Source organism: Platalea leucorodia (assembly GCF_965183815.1).
Source record: "Platalea leucorodia genome assembly, chromosome: 7".
Taxonomy (NCBI): domain Eukaryota; kingdom Metazoa; phylum Chordata; class Aves; order Pelecaniformes; family Threskiornithidae; genus Platalea; species Platalea leucorodia.
In genome coordinates, this window is record NC_138829.1 from 38,599,691 (window position 1) to 38,620,933 (window position 21,243).

Consider the following 21,243-nt stretch of genomic DNA (forward strand, 5'->3'; position numbering starts at 1 on the left):
TCTCCAGCAATTCCCGGTGGAAGGGACTCCAGTTGCCTACAATCTGTATGTTGTGTGTGTGTCTGTAGTAATCGTTATTCCCAATGATCAAGGAATTGTAATAAATAACCAGAACCAACACGATTTGTCGCTCCCTATAGGTATTTCAGAGGGCAAAAGATAGCTTCGTGCTTTACAGAATCCCCTCCTGAACTGAGGCTGGCCAAAGACAAAATGGGAAAAGGAGCTATTCCCTTCATGCTCCCCATCCTATTCCCGACTCCTTTCAGCCACAGCCTGCAACCACAATGTTTCTTAATCTGGATTTTGTGAGGCATTTTTATTCTTCCTTTAAAGGCACTGGTCAAGTTCCCTCATTTGCACCAGCAAAGCCAACAGGATTGTATCACTAACTGAAATGTCAGTCTGGTCTTGTGTTTTTCCCAGGCAATGAAGCTTGACTGCCAGGACATTCCTCAGCCACTGAACTTTATACAAAGTACCTCCCCAAGAATTGCCTGCACGCACCTTGCTTTAACCCCTGGAGGCCCAGAACGACGTCAGCACTCACACAACTATGTGCTGCCATTTCTTTAATACAGATACTCTGCAAAGCTGTGCCTCCTTGTGCCTCCTGTTAAATTATTTAACAAAATTATTATTTAAAAATTTTTAATTAAAAATGTGGCTTCTATTAAATAATGCAAATAGAAAAATAGTTTTGACTTCAGAGGGAGAAGGTTGTAAGAACAGCCAGTAGTATCTCACAGTTCCCAAGTGATTTCCCTTGGCAGTTATCTTTAATATGTCTGCTCAAGCTCTCTCTATCAGGTCTTTACAATTTGCAGACAAATCATTCAGCAAAAAGTAAAATTTACTATAAACAGCAAATATCTTATTGACAAAACAAACTCTCTGGCAGATCCCAGAGGACTAGCTTGGCACTGTTAGACTGTCATTATCAGAACACCAGCACAGGCTGCTTTGTTAAGAGCACCATATCTGAGATAACTAAATAGAAGGACAAAAAGATACACGAGAACAAGGTGTCAGAAGATGAGAGCGGAAGAAACTCTGTCTCTAGTAGGCAAAGTTGTCATAGTTCTGCAGGTGGGAGAAAGCATTACGTTCCAGACACAGTGCTGCTGAAAACTTACCAAAGGGGCAAGGACACCAGCCAGACCAAGTCCATGGGCCAGAGCCCCCTGAAGGCTCAATCCTAGGTGGGAAAAATCTTGCACAAAACCAAGACAGTGCCTTGAAACACCTGGTTGAGGTACCTGTCTCTCTCCACAGGGAACTTAGGCTTCATATTGTAGTTCTCTAAATTCCACCTATGTTAGAGGCTTAAAGATGTTGAAAATGGCCTTTGTGCCTAGTTCCCTTCCTCTGTTTCTCCTGGGCTTGCAGTGTGCCAGCAGACACAACACAGACCTGCATACCCCTGCCTTGCTTCTCTTCTAGTCAGCAATGACAAGTTCGTGCAGCAGAAAATAGGAGACTGGCAGCTGTGGATCACCTCAGTGCATAAACCAGTTGCTCGTGGGAGGACCCAGTGGGAGGGCCAGGAAACCATTGCCCTCCAGTACTTTGTCAGCTGGTTTCCATCGTGTTATGGTCATCTCGTCACACTTCACACACAGGACATAAAGACACTTGTGTGTACTATTCAAGCCAGGACTTGAGCGAGAGCATATGTTTTGTATATGCAGTCTTGGCTGGCACAGAGTACAACAATGGAGAATTCCCATTTTCCTTAGGGAATCATCCCAGGGATAATGCCAGTGTTGTTCTCAGTATTAATAGCTCACGCCTCGTTTCATCTCTGGATTTCTCCAATTTCAGCCTCCAAGTACCAGATTGCATTAGGTCTTTTTCTGCTAGATTAAGAAGCCATCAACTATCATTAAAGTACTCTGTGACAAAAAACTTCTCTTTTATTAAATACACAGATTTAACACCTCTCACAATAATTAATGTTTTCTAGTGCTTGTATTCTCATAGGTTTATCTAGATCATAGATTAGACAACTGGAGCTTAAAAAGTAAATTTGGGCTTGTTATCAGCATGCTTGCGTGTGCCTGTTAAACTCCTGGTCCAGAGGGGAGAAGAAAGGAGGACAGCATGTGGGAGTCTTCAGGCTGAGGAGGAGGAAAACAGTCCTTGCAAGTGCATTTGTTTTGTGTGGTCTTTCTGTGTCTGACATTGGCAGGTATGCAGCCCATGAGGTTCCCACATACCACAGCATGCTTTGAATCTTTTTCTGAGTCCACAGGCTACAGCAGTAACTGCTGTGCAAGTGATGCCATACATGATGTACCTCACAAGAAAACCGTATCAAGCCCAGATGCTGCAACTACACAGACAGAGCTGGCTCAGCAGCACTTGCAAATCTGAACGTTGCTGCCCTAAGGATGAAGGGCCTGGCTCCTCCTGTGGAGGAAAAGGAGGCATAGAAAGAGGAGGGGGTGGAGCTGGGACAAGGTGCTGAAGGGAACCAGGGAGAGCCCTGGGGAGCTGGACCTGCTGCTCCTGCAGCCCCAGTCACGTGAGGATGGCCGCAGTTCTGCTGCTGCAAGGGAGACTCCGTATCCCTCAACCCCTCCTTGAATGGCAGGAGCAGGTCTGGCCTCCAGGAGCGTAGCACAGGCAAAACAGGCGGCAGCCTATGGTCATTTCGCTTCCCCAGGTTTCCTGCGAAATGCCAGGCAAATACCTATTTACAGAGCTGGTTCCGGAAGGCACTGTGCAAAAAGCTGCACCAGGGAAAGAGACCCAAACCATGTGGGGAGCAGGGAACAGATTATAGGTTACTGGTTTGAATTCAGGCCAAGTAATAGAAATAAAAACCTGCTACTCTCTGACAAGAAGCAGCAGTGACAACTATATGGACAGACTGGTCATCGCAGCCCAGTTCTTAAATATCAGCCATCTGAGGGACGTGTTTACTAGGAGTGAGCACTGAGGAGGCAATAGTCTGTGCCGCAGGTCGCCAGAGGAGCTCCATGGTATAGCACAGACCGCTGTTACTGCTATTGTTGCTTATAGTTCTGCATCCACCCATCACTGCAAACTGTTCCTCAGCAAAAAAACTCAGACCACAAGGGACCATGGGCAGTGAACTCATGTCTGATCCCCACTAGAGCTGTGAAAAGCATTGTTGGATGGGAGAGGATTGTGTAGGCCAGGAGAAGGGGTTGTCCGTGTCCCTGCTGTACCCCTGTGGTAGAGCTGGGGGGCAATTCCATTTACAGAATTGTTAAATCAATACTTTCAGTAAAGAGTAAAGTGGTTTCCAGCTTGCCCTCTGTTTGGGTGCTGATCTGAGAACTTTGGCATGGGCACCCGGGGCAGCTCTGTCGTCAGAGCAGGAGAGGCTGCACAAACCACCCTGCTCTGATGGAGGATCCCTGCTTCTCCGCAGCCAGCAGGGTGGCCTGTACTGGCTGGAGTGGGGGAGAGAAGACACTAGCAAGAGATGGGGCTAGTCTGTGGGAAGGGTTTTGGCTGCCTTCCCAGTCTTGCACTGAAGTCAGGCCTACGGCTGCCAGATGTCAGGATGGGGTGTGGAGAAGAACACAGATCCCTGCCGTAGGACTCCCACTCGCAGAGCCTCCGTTGCTGGAGCCAGTGGGCGGGCTGTCCTCCATGGGAGTGCAGGAAGGAGGCTACGTTAGCTGGAGAGGTTTTTGGCTCCTTTCCTGGTCTCACACCAGAGCCAGGCACACAACTCCCAGATGTGTGTGAACTCTGCTCTGGGATCTTTCAGGCTTGTCAAGGCATTGCGTAAAGGGAGGAATTATTTCACTCCCACATGGGGGGTGGAAATGTCGAGAGCCCCCCCAGAGATCCCTCTGCCTGCTTCTCCCAGGAGGGGTCACCTGGAGGTGAGCAGCCTTGGAGAGGGCTCTGTCTCTCCACGGGTGAGATCCCCAAAGTACTCTGACAGCAGCAGTTGCTGAGCCTCCCTGGCATGGCTCTGTTCCTGCCAGTTTCCATGGTGATCCACAAAAACAGCAGAAAAAGCACAGATCTCTTTTGGAAGACAAATAATAGGATGTGATAGTGCCTGTGGCTGGGGAGGGGAGGACAACCCTGCTTTCATACTGTTAACTGAGTCCTGGGGTCAGCCCTGGGGCTTCCCCCCGCCAAGTCGGCAAGGAGAGCATTGCCGTACCATTCCCAAAGGGCTAGTAGCAGCTCAAAGCAGTAACTCCCACTTGTAGATGTTACAAGCTGCCATAGGCAGGTTCAAATGATATTGCAAATTGGTTTTAACGGACAGCACTGGCAAATCGAGGTAGTCAGGCACTGGAACAGGCTGCCCAGGGCAGTGGTTGAGTCTCCATCCCTGGAGGTATTTAAAAGACGGGTAGATGTGGTGCTCGAGGACATGGTTTAGGGTGGACTTGGCAGTGATAGGTTAATGGTTGGACTCGATGATCTTAACAGTCTTTTCCAACCTTAACGATTCTATGATTCTATGATGTCAGCGGGCACCCTAAGCAAGCAGTGTCTGATAGTACTTTGACTGGATGGGCTTAGAAGGAATCACTGATGAGGAGCCCAGGATGTGCCACCACGTGGCCCAGCATGCAAGCACCCACAGAGGTACGACATACAGAGAGAACGTGCACACTCTCCTCTCTTCTGTCACGTCTGAAAGCACATGGACAAAATCTCAAACCTTTCGTCTCGGTCATAGAGGGAAACTATCCATGTGCAAGGAACAAATTCACAGTCTTTCCACCACAGTATCATGTCACCAAGACTTCACCCACTGCCCCGAAGGTCTTACCCTGTCCTCCGTTACCAAAGCGGCAGGCGTTCTTCAGCACACCCTTCCCCATGTAGTTTGGAGGCGCCTGCCTGCCTGATACCCACCCGCCCCCTTGCATGCAGCAACAGTTGCCAAACAGCACAGCTGCCAGGATGAAAGGACATGGAGGGAACGGGTGGCGGGGTGGCTTCTCTGATCTGCATCATTTTTGTGATGCAGTTTAAGATTTCCAGAAAATTCTGGAGGAGGGGAGGGGTAAAATTGATAAAGGATAAGATGGCTTTCAAACACAGCCAACAAGCATCTTAAAAAGGAAACCTAATTTTGTGTGCCTCCACCTCTGGGCAAAATGTTCTTGGCTCGCTTTCAAAGGTGCTGGGAAATTCAAGGGTTGGGTATCTCTGAAAACCAGTCTCAGGGTGCCTGCAGCAGGGTGACCAGAAAAAGGTGCCAATTTTGAAAATGTCATCTCAATATTTTTTTTTTAATTTTGTAATTTCCTATCAATGAGCACTCCCTGGGAGGCTCAGGGATTGTTCTAGAACTTGTCTTTCACTCTACGCACTGCCTCAGGCAAAAATCCTCGTAAGAGAAATCTGTCACTTTGGCTGTACATTTCAACGGCGCTTGGATTTCATTGCGCTGACTGCTGCCATACGAGAGACTCCCACCCGTTTCCTCCTGCTGTGCTCCCTTGCCCAGAGCCCTGTGAGCCTGCAAAGGAGCTTCTGCAGTGGAGGTCGCTGCCTGGCCTCTCCCTCTGTCCGTGATTGCCTCCCCTGCCCTAGGGCAGCCCCGTAACCCCAGTCCTGGTGTAGGGATGTACGGTGTCTCCTTGTGCCCTCAGAAACCCACGCCAGGACACAGAACAGCACTAGACGGACAGATAATTAAAACAGCTCCAGCACAAAACTGAGTTAGGACCTTCTGCAAAGGATGTCATGGGTAATTTTTAATTATTTCCTTAATTAGTGTTAATTGCACACAGTAGGAGGTCAGAACTCAGCCTGCAAATGCTCAGTCGGCTGGGAAGCGCGAGTTCTCCAGCCATTCTGGAAACCCCTGTCGAGGAGCAGGAGAAGGAGGGGGATTTGCGCTTGGTGTCACGATGGTGGCGACAGCTGGTGAATGAAACTTCGGGGATTTTTTCTGGAGCAGAGGGAGGAGGGGGACAAGAAGCGTGGGCAGCTCAGCTGGGGAGCCGCCGAGGCGGCGAGCGGGCGCCCCGGGCCCCCTCGGCACTGGCGAGGCTTCAGCGCGCCTTCCTGGCTGCGCAGCGGCTCTGCCTGGGCCGTCAGGGGCAAAGCTGTCCCACCGGCAAGGGCTTGCTCTGGCTGTTCGGATCGGGGTGGTCCGATTCAGCCTTGCGCCTCGGGGTTTTCTTCTGGTCAGAAGCGCCTTTACATTTGTAGTTGTTATAAAACACACTGATAATATTATGTATATACGTATGCATATATATGTAACAATGTACCTACCCATGCACACATACGCATATTACCTGTATAACTGCGTAACGCTCGATACGTTATCGCAAGGAGCGCACTACCGAAAACGGCGGAAAGGCGCCGGCGCCCTCCTGACCCCGGCGCTCGCCGGAGGACCGGCGCGCGGCTGCCCCGGCCCTGTGCTCTGGCGCCACCTGGTGGCCGGCGGCGGGCGGGCGCGCGGGCGGGCGGGTTTCTCCTTGGGGTGTTTTCACTCGCGGCTCTGGTACCTCACCTGGAGGAAACCCACCAAAACCCGGGTGTCCTGAGAACGGGCGGTGCCTTTGCCTGGTTCAACTTTTCTGCGTGTACATTTTCCGATGGGAAATCGGGCTGTGCATAGGGACAACTGGGTGCAGAGTGAGAGGGACACATCTTCTGGCGGGGCGGTTGCCAGGCTCAGCCGTGCATACCCGCACCTGTAAAGCCCTCTGTCATTCTTCTAAAATGTTACATCGCTAACTCGCACTCTTTTAAATTGGTTTCCAAATTCCTACAAGCATGAAAGATTTATCTGGTAATATTTTCGGAAAGATTTCATAGCACGAAGCTCTATGAAGGCCTCATTTTAAACAGAAAAGTTCCACCACACAAGACTTAATTGCATCCAGCGAAGCGGCCTCATAAGCCATGAAACCTGAGCTGGCTTATGAAGGAAGGATACACGAGGTGAGCCCTTGTGCTTCCTTGGCATTGCATTCAGCCACTGGCCTAAACACTGGGCGACTCTCAATTTGTCTCTTTACAGTTTAGCAAATTCTGTCTTACCAGGGAAACAAACTTCCCAGTGGGAGAGTCAGTCATTGCCCCATGACAGACATAAACACAACTGTGCATCTGCACTGTTTAGGCCCTCTGCTAATTACAGCTAATGGAGATTTTTCTTCAGCTGAAATAAATAGAAACCTTGGATCAGACAAATGTGAGCTACACCCAGGCTGTTCCTAGGGAGCATCGTGGGGGTACAGCTCTGAGGAGTCAGAGGGGAAAGGGAGTATGAACGGCCATAGACTTGTTATGGGCTCTCCGTTGGAGGGGTGCTAAGACTCGGCCCCAAGCCAGCCTCTGAGACACTGGATGCACATGCTATCATATCATCCTGACTCGGGGGGCACCTGGGCAATTATTCCTAAAAAGCAGATAAGCATTGGTTTGTTTTACCAGACAAACATATGGGACTGTGCAGGGGAGTAGGAAAAGGTGTTCCTAGGGCACTGGTTGCATGCCTTAGCTATGTTCGGTTCAGGCGTTAGTTCAAAGAACCAGTTTTCTCTTTGGTGCAAATCCACTAAGCACCTTAAGACTTTTTTCTAATTTTTGTTAAAGCTAGACCTACTCTCACCCTTACAACAGGTCAAAATTCAAGCCTGATGTTTCTGTACAAGGCACTTGTCTCCTCTCAGCCTTGTTTTTTTCTCTTAAGGACAAATTAACATTCCAGTCATTGCCATTTATGTTTGCCCAAAGATTATTTAGCTTCTCAGAAGACATCACAGAAATCAAAAGCCTTATATTAAGCCTTTTATAAATTAAGAACTTTAACAAAATATTTTTCTGCTGGATCAAAATTATAATGTGATTCTCCTAATGAGCAAAACTAATGCCACCATTAGCGCAAGAAAGGGTTCCTTTGCTTTTAAGCCTAGGACAGCTTTTGAGCCTGCACTGCTAGCTTTACATTCCCTCTGCAAAGCACTCTGCAGCCATATGGAAATGCAGAATACTGATTCCAGATTTCTATAGTCTTGTCTGAAATCAGTGCCCATCGTTTATTATCTGGGCTTAGACTGACTAGATTTATATTTAAGGCAAGCCTGCTGTCATAAAAAATACTCTGTGAATTGTGGGCATGTTGGCCTAAAGGAGAGAAGATTCAGGACATCTGCCACCAATTTTCCTGCACAGGATCAGGCAAAATCCCCCTGCTTGCAAGAGGTTACACTCACATGGGTTTGTGACTGGGTCATATCTTTCAGCCTCTGCAGAAGAGACAGCAGGTTTCTGGTAGCAGCAGCTGTGCTACTGCTGCAAGCTCATATTCATTCCTCCCAGAGACCAAAATCTCTGGGAACTGCCCTGAATTTCCAGTAGCTGTTTACTCCATTATCACAAAATCGATCACAGATGGTGCTTTTGATGCTGGCAGGTTGGAAAAAATAATCTCTTGGCTTATATCCTGAGCACATTTGATCTGGACTGACTGGGTGGAATCGTGACAGCCCGTCATCTTGTCATTGGTACAGAAACACTTTCCCGACTGCAGCTAACGTTTGGGTACGGATGAACATTTTCCTTTAAATAGCAAACTTCAGCCTTAAATAGTTACACTTTGCCCTTGCTGTTTGGCTCTGTTGCATACCAAAGACTTAGCTCTTAGCAACATGAAATCCCATCCTAATTAGTGTCTGTTTAACAATACCACTTTGTACCACTCTCAGAATGCCAAGCTCCTTCTATTCTGGGGCTACAGAGGAGGGCAACATTTCATATCAAGCCCAATGCAGTTCAAGACTCTTTCTGTGAAATGTGATTTTTTTTTTTTTTTTTGAAGTGTAAAGTAGTCCTGTACGTTAAGCCTGAGCCACTCTGCATGAGTAGAAGTCACACTCAAGAAATTAAAAGACTATTAACCAAACATAGCCCAGTGTAAGCAAACAAAACTGCTGTAAGAAGTTCTGGAAAATTCAGCAGTGTCATAAATTCAACATAAATGGTGCATGCTAGACATAAAACTTGTGTATAAGTGGTCAGGTGGTATAATTTTCATTCCAATTTGACACTCAGCTGGAGAGAAAAATGTGTATCATTTACTCACCGGGGAGTCAGTGAGCATGTATGAAATAGAGCAACTCTCACACATACAAATAAGCCATCTTCTGCATTTGCATCAACACTTCCAAAACCTCCCAAGGCTTTCAGTACCAAAAGTAGCTCTGTTTAAGACTATACAACTCTTCAAAAAGAAGTAAGGTCTTGGCATACCTGACCCTATATCTCAAATAGCCGCAGTTTCATGTCTCACAGCAACATTAGTGTACTTTCTGATGATAAAACTTCCACCAGCAGTTATAGAACTGCTTATTTGATCCATTGCTAGGAACTGTTCATGAACATATAGACAGACACACAAACGTCGAAGAAGGAGTAATATGGGACCTTACACAGAAACCTTAAAAACATTGGCATAACAGTGTGACCATCTGAATGTATAGGGCTGGCTTTTTTTTTTTTGTTGTTGTGATGCAGGCCTGGAGAATCACTTGCAGAAAGCATCAAGACCCATGTACCTCCCTAGAATAAACAACAAACAAGATGACACATGCCGCTCTGCCCACCATAAATGCCAATGGCTAACGATGATCATTCACACATGTGGTTTTGCATTTGGTCCTTTTTTTATGCTACTATAAATATTTTCCTCACCTTACAGGAAAGTCCCTGGATTCAAGGAAAGTTTCTTATCTGCAGCTGTCTGAAGATACATAGAGTGACAAGGCCAACCTATTTTTCTTTTCAGCCATTCAAGAAAACTTGTTACAATCTGTTTCACTTACTATCCTTGAAATTTTGACCTAATTTCCATCCCACAAATCTACTCCCCTAGACAACATTATTCACAATAATGAAGACTGTATGATGACCCCAAATAGGTCTATTTGCTTTGAGTTCTAATATTTTGTGGTTATATAGAATTCAATCATTTTCTGTACATTGTGAAGTTGTGAAACCGACATGTTCACATTCTTTAAAAGAAGTCTTTATATCTTTTAAAGCAAACAAAAGAACTCATTCTTGAAATGGGTTTGGTGCCTATTTTAAAGGAAAAACTCCACTATCATATGACACATTCCAACCACTGTAGGTAAGTATAAAGCAACCTGAAAAAAAACCTTGCTCAAAAAGCTTTGCTGAGATAAACCTAAGGCTGCAAGTTTGAGTGGATATCGGAGCCACTGTAAATTGGATTGGTCTTGGTCCTGAAATGTAATATCCAGCAAAGCTTCATTTTTCAGATCCCAGTGCCTATAAAGCCCTGGAGGCAGGGACTGAAATTTGTTGAGATAATTTCAGCATGTTTTGGTCTTTCAAACTCAATGGCATGCAGGGTGCAGCCATGAAGCATACATCAGTGCACCCCTTGACCTCCTGCTCTGTGTGGATGACAGACAGCTCTGCAGTGCTATTACGTTTGCCTCAGATGACAGAGCTAAAAGACCGTGTGCTGAGCCAGCTCTGGGGTCTGAATAAGGGCTAGCTGGTGGAGGTTGCTTCCAGACAAGATTGTTGGAAATTTTTCAGTGTCACAGAGAAACCTGTATTAGCTCCCGTCAGTGACAGAGTTTGTATTTGTTACTCAGCCTGGTAACCTGTACTTTTTTTCAAATTATTACCTTTGGATACCCAGATACCAGAATGGACAAAATTCGCAGAGGAGCTGTTCTGACCCTGTAAGAAGAACTTTCTGCAGATTATTTTATCTCCCTCCGTCATCCAGCAGGTGGGAGGAGATCAACACAAACAGTGAAATATAGAGCTACTGGGTGGATTTTTCCCCAGGGACGCCTGATTTGCTTGTGCACAACTCCTCGGGGCACATCCAGTTGCCCTAATTTTCATACAACTATCTGCCAGCCTCAGGGAACATGACAGCACCATTTTTTACTCTCTTGGAAAGAAAGGAGTTGGGTCTCACAGTGTCAATATTCATGGATCACAACAAAGGGACACAAGAACTGCCCAGCAATGTCTGCACCTAGGAACTGCCAGCTGGGGTTACAGGGCTGCTGTCAGCAGGCGGGGGCAGCATGGGCATCGACTCATCTACCTGTGTCTTTTCACTAGTTGTTTGCCCATCAGTTTTAGACATTTCTAAGGTTACTTCTGTAAACATAGATTCTTGGGACATCCAGAAGACGTTGTTCTGCTATGCCAAAAATGCCCTTAAAAAAAAGATTATCAGCACAAGTCTAGTGAAGTTGCTCTGCCAGAAAGTGTTAACTTGACTGCTGATCTGCCCACCTGGTAATGAACTTTCGTAGTTTTTCCTCATCCTTATCGTGAGGCAATGGCACTGAGAATACAGGGAATGTAAAAATTGAGAGAGAGAGAAAGGTAATGGACGTCTTGTAGTGTAAGGGAGAAGTGAGGGAAAACATAGGGAAGCAGGGCTTGTGAATTCCTAGTTTATCCGGGTTTTATTTGTGCCGCAGTGATGTTTGCAGGTAAGCAACAGCTAAACATTCACAGAATTATGAGCGCATAAATGTTTTCTAGTCAGTGCAATATAGTTAGTAGTGGTGGTTCATGTCTGGGATCATGCTAGAGAAACAGCTTATTTGGAGAAGATGTACTATTTCTTTGTCCTCTGGTCTTATTAGAGGGTTGAGAAGAACATCAGTTGATGGTTAAGTCTGTACCTCTGAGACTGGCTAATGAAGAACCCTTAATTGCTTGTATTAGTATAGATATCCCTTAAGAAAAAAGCCTACTGAAAATGTAGCTGACTCCAAAAGGATTTTATAAGCTGATATCATCTTTGGCTGTGTTAAACTATGATAGAATATTTCTCCCTAATAGCATGCCTAATGTTACAACAAAATTTAAAATGGCTTTGAATCAAAAAGCAACTATGGCTTTTTTTCTGAAGCCTCAGAATTCAGTACTGGAACTTTTACTCTCAAATTCCCCTTCTATTAACTTGTATATTTCCTTTGGAAGGATATAAAAGAGGGGATTTAGTTCCCATTTGCAAAGACAACTATGAAAAAAACTTCTGAAAGCATTTGATGGCATAGGTTTGATAGAGGTCAAATGAAAGAAGTGAGATTTACTTATGCTTCAGAGCCTAATTTGGGCTTCTTTCTGACTCTCATTTGACCAGTTAGGATCTGTCTCATGTAGTTGGTCAGGGTGTTACGAAACAGAAAGTACCTAGTTTCACCATCAGTCTGGGATTATTTTGCCTGACTTCAGCTACCCAGAAGTCAAGAAACAGGCCTGAGCGACTCATCTGGCTCCATCTGTCAGCAGCAGAGAACTTGTTCCATCTCCTTAGGATCATCCAGAAGTGTCCACCTCTCACGACTGAGTAAATAGGGAATTACAGCAGATGGAAAGTAAAGGATCACAATATTCTTGTAGGAAGAGGATAGCTAATACAGAATGAAGTTACTGGGATATAGGTGTAAGTAGATCACATTAAGAAATTGGGACAATCCTCCATGTTTGCAGCACTGTTAAGAACTGGATCAGTCCATAGATGAAGAGTCACAAGTAATTGTGCAGATGACTTTCACAGTTGGGGAGCTGAAAGGTACCTCAGGACCTTTGCTCAAGTTCCAGCTCACTTGATCTTTTTCTGTGCTTATATTTCTGAGGTTGATTTCTCGTTACCAGCATCAGTTATACTAGTTGTAACTGGAAGTTTCGCAGAATGACTGGGATTATTTGCTATCTGGAGCATCATTTCTCATCTTTTCTAGAATAGAAAGTCCTACAAATTATGGTTTTAAAGTTCACTGGGCTGGATATTGTTAAGCTGGCATTTCTAGTCAGTGTAAAATATCTGATAATTATAGATTACAATATGACAGAAAGCCTCATTTCTTTCCTCATGACTCTTTCTAGTCATGAACTAAACATTCTTCAGGGCTATGTACTTACTTAATCCCATGAAATTCTTCACAAAGTCTCCTTAATAACTTTCCAAAATGAAAACTTACTCTTTAGATAATATTGTGGCTATCCCTATCCAGTCTATGCTGGGGTGATGCCTATTGATGGGGAGCTTTGCTGTATAAGATATAGATGAATATTTGATGAAGTCGTTATTTATTTAGCATATCTGTAGAGACAGTCTTTTTCATGTGTCTCTTCTTAGTCATCAAAAAGATTTGGGACCATTTGGCTCCTACCCCACCTGACCTGTGACTTTTGTTGAGGTCATGTGTTTGTTGCAGGACTGCTACCAGGACAATGACAAGATCCAAAAGGAAAGGAAGGAAAGGAAAAAGCCACTTTTTTAAAAAGTGCAGTAATCTCCTTGCGTATCACTTTGATGTGTTCTTCATCATCTGCATGTATATGGCAGCTGAAATAGATGATGAAGTTAGGTGGCTGCTTGTCCAGGCTTCTGGGTATTATCTTCGGTCCTGTGTGATGAACTTCAGACAAAGTTCTCTGTGCCTGAGGCTATCCACTTGAATGGGAAAAATATTCATATGTAATGCATTCTGAAAGTGACATAACAAAAATAAGGTAACAGTGAAATATCAGCGAAGATCATAGAATCATAGAATGGTTTGGGTTGGAAGGGACCTTAAAGATCATCTAGTTCCAACCCCCCTGCCATGGGTAGGGACACCTTCCACTAGACCAGGTTGCTCAAAGCCCCAGCCAACCTGGCCTTGAACACTTCCAGGGATGGGGCAACCGCAGCTTCTCTGGGCAACCTGTTCCAGTGCCTCACCACCCTCATAGTGAAGAACTTCTTCCTTGTATCTAATCTAAATCTACCTTCTTTCAGTTTAAAGCCATTACCCCTTGTCCTATCACTACACACCCTTGTAAAAAGTCTCTCTCCAGCTTTCTTGTAGGCCCGCTTCAGGTACTGGAAGGCTGCTCTAAGGTCTCCCTGGAGCCTTCTCCTCTCCAGGCTGAACAACCCCAGCTCTGTCAGCCTTTCCTCAGAGCAGAGGTGCTCCAGCCCTCTGATCATCTTCATGGCCCTCCTCTGGACCTGCTCCAACAGGTCCATGTCCTTCTTATGCAGGGGGCCCCAGAGCTGGACACAGTGCTCCCGGTGGGGGTCTCACAAGAGCGGAGTAGAGGGGGAGAATCACCTCCCTCAACCTGCTGGCCATGCTTCTTTTGATGCAGCCCAGGATATGGTTGGCTTTCTGGGATGCGAGCACACGATAGTCAATGAACAATGCAAAAGGACCCTATTTCTAGTGGAACTGTTGTGTAACTCAGCCTTATGGACAAACTGAACCAATGCCACAAAGATCAAAGAAAGGAGGAGTTCTTCAGCTCTTTATATACTGCTGCTAAGAGTGGAGGTAGCAACACAAAATCAGAGATATTAATTGTTAAGAAGAAAATTAACTTCATCAGCATTCTGAAACCTGCTGCAATAATTTATACAGTAAAATCTCTTGGTTTAGCTTGTCTCCAACAAGAAAGTGAGTAGAAAAGGAGTATGAGAAGAAGACAGCGTAAGGAGGATATGCTCTCTCTTAAGGACAACCATTGAGTATTTTGGAATTATTAGTAACTCAGATCCACAGGTGCTTTAATGCATAATGGCTCAATGTATCAAACAATAACAAAGCATAAGATACCGTTGGGGAAGAAGAGTCTCTCAGAGACCACTGAATCCAAGAGAACAGGAGAAAACACAGCAAAGTTGAGGAAGAGAAGCTCAGACAGAAAAATATGGAAGATAACCGGAAGCTGTTTAAGAGTCACTGGATTAAAAAAGTCTCATTTTCATAAGCATACTAGAGAACAATGTTGTTTAAAATGCCATCCTGGGTCAATGTACGAAGCGAAGGCATAGTTAGAAAATAAAAAGCCTACATAGCAAATGGATAAAATGGGAAATATATAGCAATCAATATAAATTAGAAGTTATAGAATGTAAAAATAGACAAAAAAAAGACAACAGAGGAAAATCATTGGCTGGCAGGCCTTAGGACAATAAAATGAGTTAAGAGTATATTAAGAACAACAAAAGTCTTAACAAGGGTACATGCTGCTGCTTGATGCAGATGATGAAATGATAATGTTGCAGAAAAGACAAATATTCAATAAATATTTCTGTTCTGCATTTGGAAAGAAGAAAGATGATGCACTGATATCACATGGGCTGATGAAAAATTTTCCACTCCGTTAGGGACCAGGAGGAATGTAAAGTATGTAGTGGGGGTAAATATTTTAAAATCAGCAGGTCTGGATAGCTTACATGGGAATACTAAGAGCTTAGTTCTAGCCTGCTGATATTGATATTTCATAAATCCTGTAAAAGTGAGGAAATATCAGAATACTAGAGGAGTGTCTGTTCTATGCCAATATTAAAAAATGGCAAAGTTGATAATCCCAATAGATGTGCATCAGCAAGGCTAACAGCAGTTCAGGGAAAAAAATATTAACTGATAGAGAATCTGACAAAGAATAAGAAAATCTAGGGATGTATTTTCCAGCATCAAAATAATCTTGGAAAAAAAATGTCAAGAATAATTTTAACATCCTGCCATGAGCAGATAGATGACTCGAGATGCTCTTAAAGTACTTTCTAGCCATACCTTCTGCGGCTCCATGAAGAGATAACATGGTTACCAACAGAGAGTCCTCACTGGACAGGAGTGAATACATGTACGGGATGTGAATTCTGCTTGACTTTATTTCTTGAATTGTTTTCTCACTGAATGCTTCTTTGTGTATAGCATTCCGATCAGGGGCAGTGCTGAACCTTTGTACCTGGATGACTCCCATTTACTGGGAGAAACATAGGGCACAGGATGGTTGAAGCACAGGGAAAACAGTCCAGCCAAGTTTGACTGCTGGACATAAAGCAGAACAGAATAAAGCCATGTCACCTGTGCTTTGCAAAAGCCACGGAAGTAGTATTAGAATGAATTTTAGATTCAGCGCTATTCAACATTTGTTATTCAACTTTGCCCTAGAAGTAAGTATAAACTCACTGCTGAAAAAATATGCAGGTATTAGGAAGCCTAGTGGAATGGCAATGATGAGGGGAAAGCATTTATATAGAGCAGGCTGGATCACCTAGCAGATCAGACACGTTCAAGTAAAAAGCCTTTTACTACAGCCAAATGCAAAGTTATGCATGTGGGAACCAGAGAGGAGATTAGGAGATGTGTAATCAGAAACTCTACCCTGGAAAACAGCGGTCTGAAAGGGATCAGGGTCGTCAGAGTATGGAGCAGTTTCACTCCAGCGAGATACTGTGGCAAAAAGGGTGAAATCAATCCTTGAATGCATAAACATGGGAATAGTGAGTAGAAGTACCAAGTTGCTTTTCTTCCGTTTGTGGTACTCATGAGACTAATCATATGCAGGATATTTATTTTCAAAGGTTGTTGAAAAGCTGGGGAAGGTGCAAAAGAAACTTGGTAATTATTCAAGATCTAAAGAAAATGCCTTATTGTAGAACACTTACAGTGCTCAACCTGTCTGACTTACGGAAAAGAAGATGACTTGATTTACGGCTTGATTAATGAATTGGTGCTGTTGGAGGCATAAAACGCTAGCAGGAAAGGGCTCTGAGCAGACAAAGTCGTACTGAGGACTGAGTGCAGGAATTATAAAGCCAGACAAATGCAAGTGAAGAATGAGAGACAGAAAATGATTAACTACTAGAACAAGCTAATGTGGTGAATTCTTCATCTCCTTATGTCTTCGTATCAAGACTAGACATTTTTCTTGTTGGCCTACAGCCAACTACAAATTGTCAAGCATGAGTTATAGCATTAACCACTGGAATATATCCATGAAAATTAATGGTCTATGATATCTCAGAGGTCATTCTAGGCGATAGTGATCTCTGAGATCCATTATGCTGTAGGAGAGAGATATATTTATTAATTATTATGATTATGTCAATAAGTGGTAGCTAAACATGTAACTTTCCCACTGTTCTGCCCTTTAAGTCCTGCCATTTAATGATAACAAGATGAATTAAGGTTGTCAAGATAACTAATGAAAGAAACTGGGGGACTGTAAAAGTCCACAATTGATTTTCTCTCTTCAGATATTCCAGTAGATGGTCACTTTACCAGTTGGACTGGCATAATACATGGGAAATACAAGTTGCTGGGTGACTTCCTTTCCCCTTCTTTATTCTTCTGTCTTTGGCTGTGACATGCACCTATGGTAAGTAAGTAACCTGGCCTCATGTGCACATTGTACTAACAAAACCAGCCGAAGTATTTTTGGAAGATACAAATGAAAGTGGAGATGCCAAAAATAGGTTCTTACTCAGAAAAGTTAAAAAAACCCCACAACATTGCCATAGGAAGCAATGCTTTTAACATTATTTCGGTGCTTGAATATGGGAACCTCCTTTGCCAAGTGATATTTGATGTTTGGATCACCAAAACAAATAGGCATGAATTGCTCCTAATTTGATCTTGAGAATCCCTGTAGTAGCAACCTGCATATCTGGGTGCCTAAATGCTTTTAAGAATTGGGCCTGTGAGAACTTTCATCCTATATAATCCCAAAGCACTTTAGAGGCCTCCGTGGCTCTCGGGCAAAGCACGGGTGCTACTGATAGTGCACAGCCTTTCAAAATAACAGTTTAAGAAGGAAACTGAAGAATCTCATCACTAATGCAACTTCAGGGGACATTCAGGGAATGAAGAATGGAGAAGGGCAGGGTAGATAACTTGTATTTATAGTAGACAGCTTATCTGACAGATTTAGCCACTTCTCTTGCTGCTTCAGCACTGTTTGTGAACAGCTTTTGTTCATCTCGGATGTTTTTGTTATTCAAAAAGCTCTTGGCCTGTGGAATGTTCTCGAGCAGCTCATTGTGAATATTTGATACATGGAAGCAGAGAGTCAAACCGTAATTTTTAGCTCTGAATCGCTTTTATGTATTCCTTTGACTCATCCACTTTCCACATCATTTCAAATCTCAGAGGAACACTTTTTCAATTTCATTCATACTATTTAATTGCTCCCAACCTTCTCCATTTATCTTTTTTTATATTGTAACCCTTGTCTTCTCCATCATTTCCCCTCATCCATTCCCCTCCTCTCCCTCATTTATTATCACTACTCGACTAATATTTGAGAATTGTATTGTAAGTGACTTGGAGGAGACATTTGTCATTTTGCTGTTGTGCAGATCACTTTGCATACATGTTGTGTTGTATAAATAAAAACTACAGCTCCAGAAATATTTAGTCTCTCAATTATATTTTGCAATATAATGTGTACCAGAGACACTATATGAAATAGAATTATTTATTATAATTATCCCATCTCTGGTACTGACATTCGAAAGCATTTTAGGTAAATCATGTGCCTTCTCTCTTCTCTGTCTCAGTTTCTTAGCTAGATCAGAGCTACAAGACGTGTCAGCGAAGTGCTAGCATTGGGCTGTTTGGCATTCTAGAAACCCTTCAAATCTAACACCTCTTTGCTTATCCTGCTTCCTACTGGCGTGCCTCAAAGCCTTCTAGCAAAGGAAATGTGTTCCCTCTTTTACAGCTGGGGAAACAGAAAAACAGAGAGGTGAATTTGAGGGCATTGAGGAGGCCTGAAGCATGTCTGTGAACACAACCCAAGTTGCCAGGGCTCCAGTCTCCTGGCGGTTTTAATGGGCAACACTTCTCCACAAAATAGATAACTGGATCGAGTTGGACTGCACATGTCCAGGTTTGTATAGTGGCTTGCCCCTCCCCAAAACAATGTTTGTATTTTGTTAAACCTGGAAAAATAACAGAAAACAGAGTTGCCTCCAAATCCTTCAGGATCTGTAATTTCTACATACATGGTATTTGCTTTTCTTCTGCCCCTGAATCCAGAATAGAAACCATGAGGGATTCTTTTATTTATTTTAATTAAAAATTCAAGCAAATACAGGCTTACTTAGTCAGACATCGGTCATACCTCTGGTAAATCCTACCTGCTGCTTGTTCTAGAAGAAGTCCCGGGCTGCTCAGTTTGATGGACCCATCTGGCATCTAATCCACACGAAGGCAAAGGTGGCAGGAGGTAGTGGAGGATACTAGCGCTCTGCTGAGCAAGTTATCTGTCAGTCCAAAGAGATGATCCCTGAACAACACCGCGGAAGAAACTCAAAAGCTTCGACGGTCTCTGTGAAAATGTCTTGCTAACATTCACTCCCATGGATACCTTGAACAGGAACACCCCTGGACAGGGCTTTCCTAAACAGGCTACACTGACGGTAAGAGATGCTTTGCTGCATGGCACTTTGGTAGCATCTCTTAGGCGTGAAAGTTTCCTATCCACCATGTTTAATTTCAGAGCCAAGCTCTCACCAACGCATAAGGTATGGCAGGTATCTATTACAGAAAAATGTCTTGAAGGAAAGCAGATAGCACAAAGCTAAGTACTCATGCAAACGTTACTATTACCATTTATATCTAGAGGAAGTAATATGCTCTGAGTAAGGGAATGATTTCAGCAATCCCAGAGAGAGAGGCCAGCAGCTCTGGGTACCTTGGGGATTGCTGCCCAGCCTTTAACATTTCGAGGCTGATCCCAAGGACAGCACTTTACTGGCAGAGACTGGCACATGCACAGTTAAATGAACAGATGTTTAGAGGGCTTCAATTTTGTGCGGAGATACATTAAGAACCTGGATGGACCTAACTCCTGCCTCAGTCCCTTTGTGAATCAAGCACTTTGTCAGGAGTGATGAATATGGCGTTCGTGTCTGAAGCCATAAAAAGAACCCAAGTGTATTTTGACAGAGCCTATGGGGGGGAAAAAAGCCCCTGCTACAAGCAAAAGAAAGAAGAGAGGAAGCCATTGGACCAGGGAGTCTCCTCCAGCTTGAAGGAATGATGTTGGAAAATTGCCTTCACGTTTTCTTCAATAAACTCACTGAATGAGTGAAGGCAGTGAAAATCCATGGGTCGTATTTTTTCTACCCTCACCAAAAAGAGACAAAGGAAGCAATTTCCGTGTTATTGCACGAAGACCTATGCGAGCTGATCTGAGACACCATGTGATTTGTGGTATTCTTCAAAATGCCCTTCCTACTTCAGGGATTTGAAGAACATTTGTCACCACAGTGACTGGGGACCCCCTCAGAAAAAAAAAGAAATTAGTTCCTTCTTTAATTTCTTTGCAAGCTTCAAGATTGCTCTTTGTTCCTCAGTTGCCTGACAGAGAAGCCTGTGTTTTGGATGTACATGTGTGAGGGGTTTATTAAATAAACACAGAGCATCTCGTCTCTATTCTATACACCCAGGGAGACGAAATTCCCAATTCCCAGTTGCAGGACCTCCTCAGGCAGACGGGAGAGAAGAAGCCAAACCTCCCCAAGGAGGGGAAAACCGTGATTTCAGTTTGAGAGGTTTTAAACAATTGTGATGAAATTTTTCATGTAGGTGTCTCCTTCAGTGCACTGGCTGGCTGGAGTCAGACTGAACCAGGGCTGGGTAGAGAACGGGGAGTGTTATAAGGTGAGATTCCCGTTTCATTTGTTGCAGAACCCGTTAGCAAGTAGAGAGTGAGGCAGGAAATTAGGGTAAGGGTGATTTAATGAGCCAGGTGGTTAAACCCTGCTCTGGAAAGCTGAATCCCATCCTTCATTAGTTCCTAAGCAATGCCAGCCAAGTCACTTGGACTAAACTGGTAAGACTAATGGAGGTTCCTGATTTTCCATGTGCTTCTTTTTCTAGACTGTGGCTGGATTTATAGAAGGGATGAGCATCCACAACTGGAATGTAAATACAAGGAGCCATATAAAAGTAAATTATCTGGGGAAAAAGAGATGCTACACATCTCAAATTTATGATTCCTTTTAACTGTAACACGTCTGAGCTTCAAACCCCAGTCTGCAGAGTGAGATCTTACCTCACGGGGAATGACTACGCTGGCAGCAATATTTGTGATGCACTAAGACACCAGTGTAATGACCACACTAAAGGGTTCCTGAAGAAATAAGTCATTCTTTTTTTCAGTGTAACAATTGTGCCATAAATCAAACACAAATTATGGCGAGGGAACAAGTTCTGCCAGACACAAAATGGATGAGTGAGGAACCAGCTTGGGTATTGCTGCACTGCACTCCTTATTGTGCCCAGATACAAGAGTATAGTAGCAAGCAAATATGATTATGCTACTTTCCAGGATGTTTCCATATAGTCAGGTGTGATGCTGCACTCAAGTGAATAAATCCTTCCAGAACCAGACAGGATGGTGCAGAGACATCTGAGCTGGCTTTGGGCACACATATAGAGGAACTAGATCAGGTGTTATATATGATCTGTG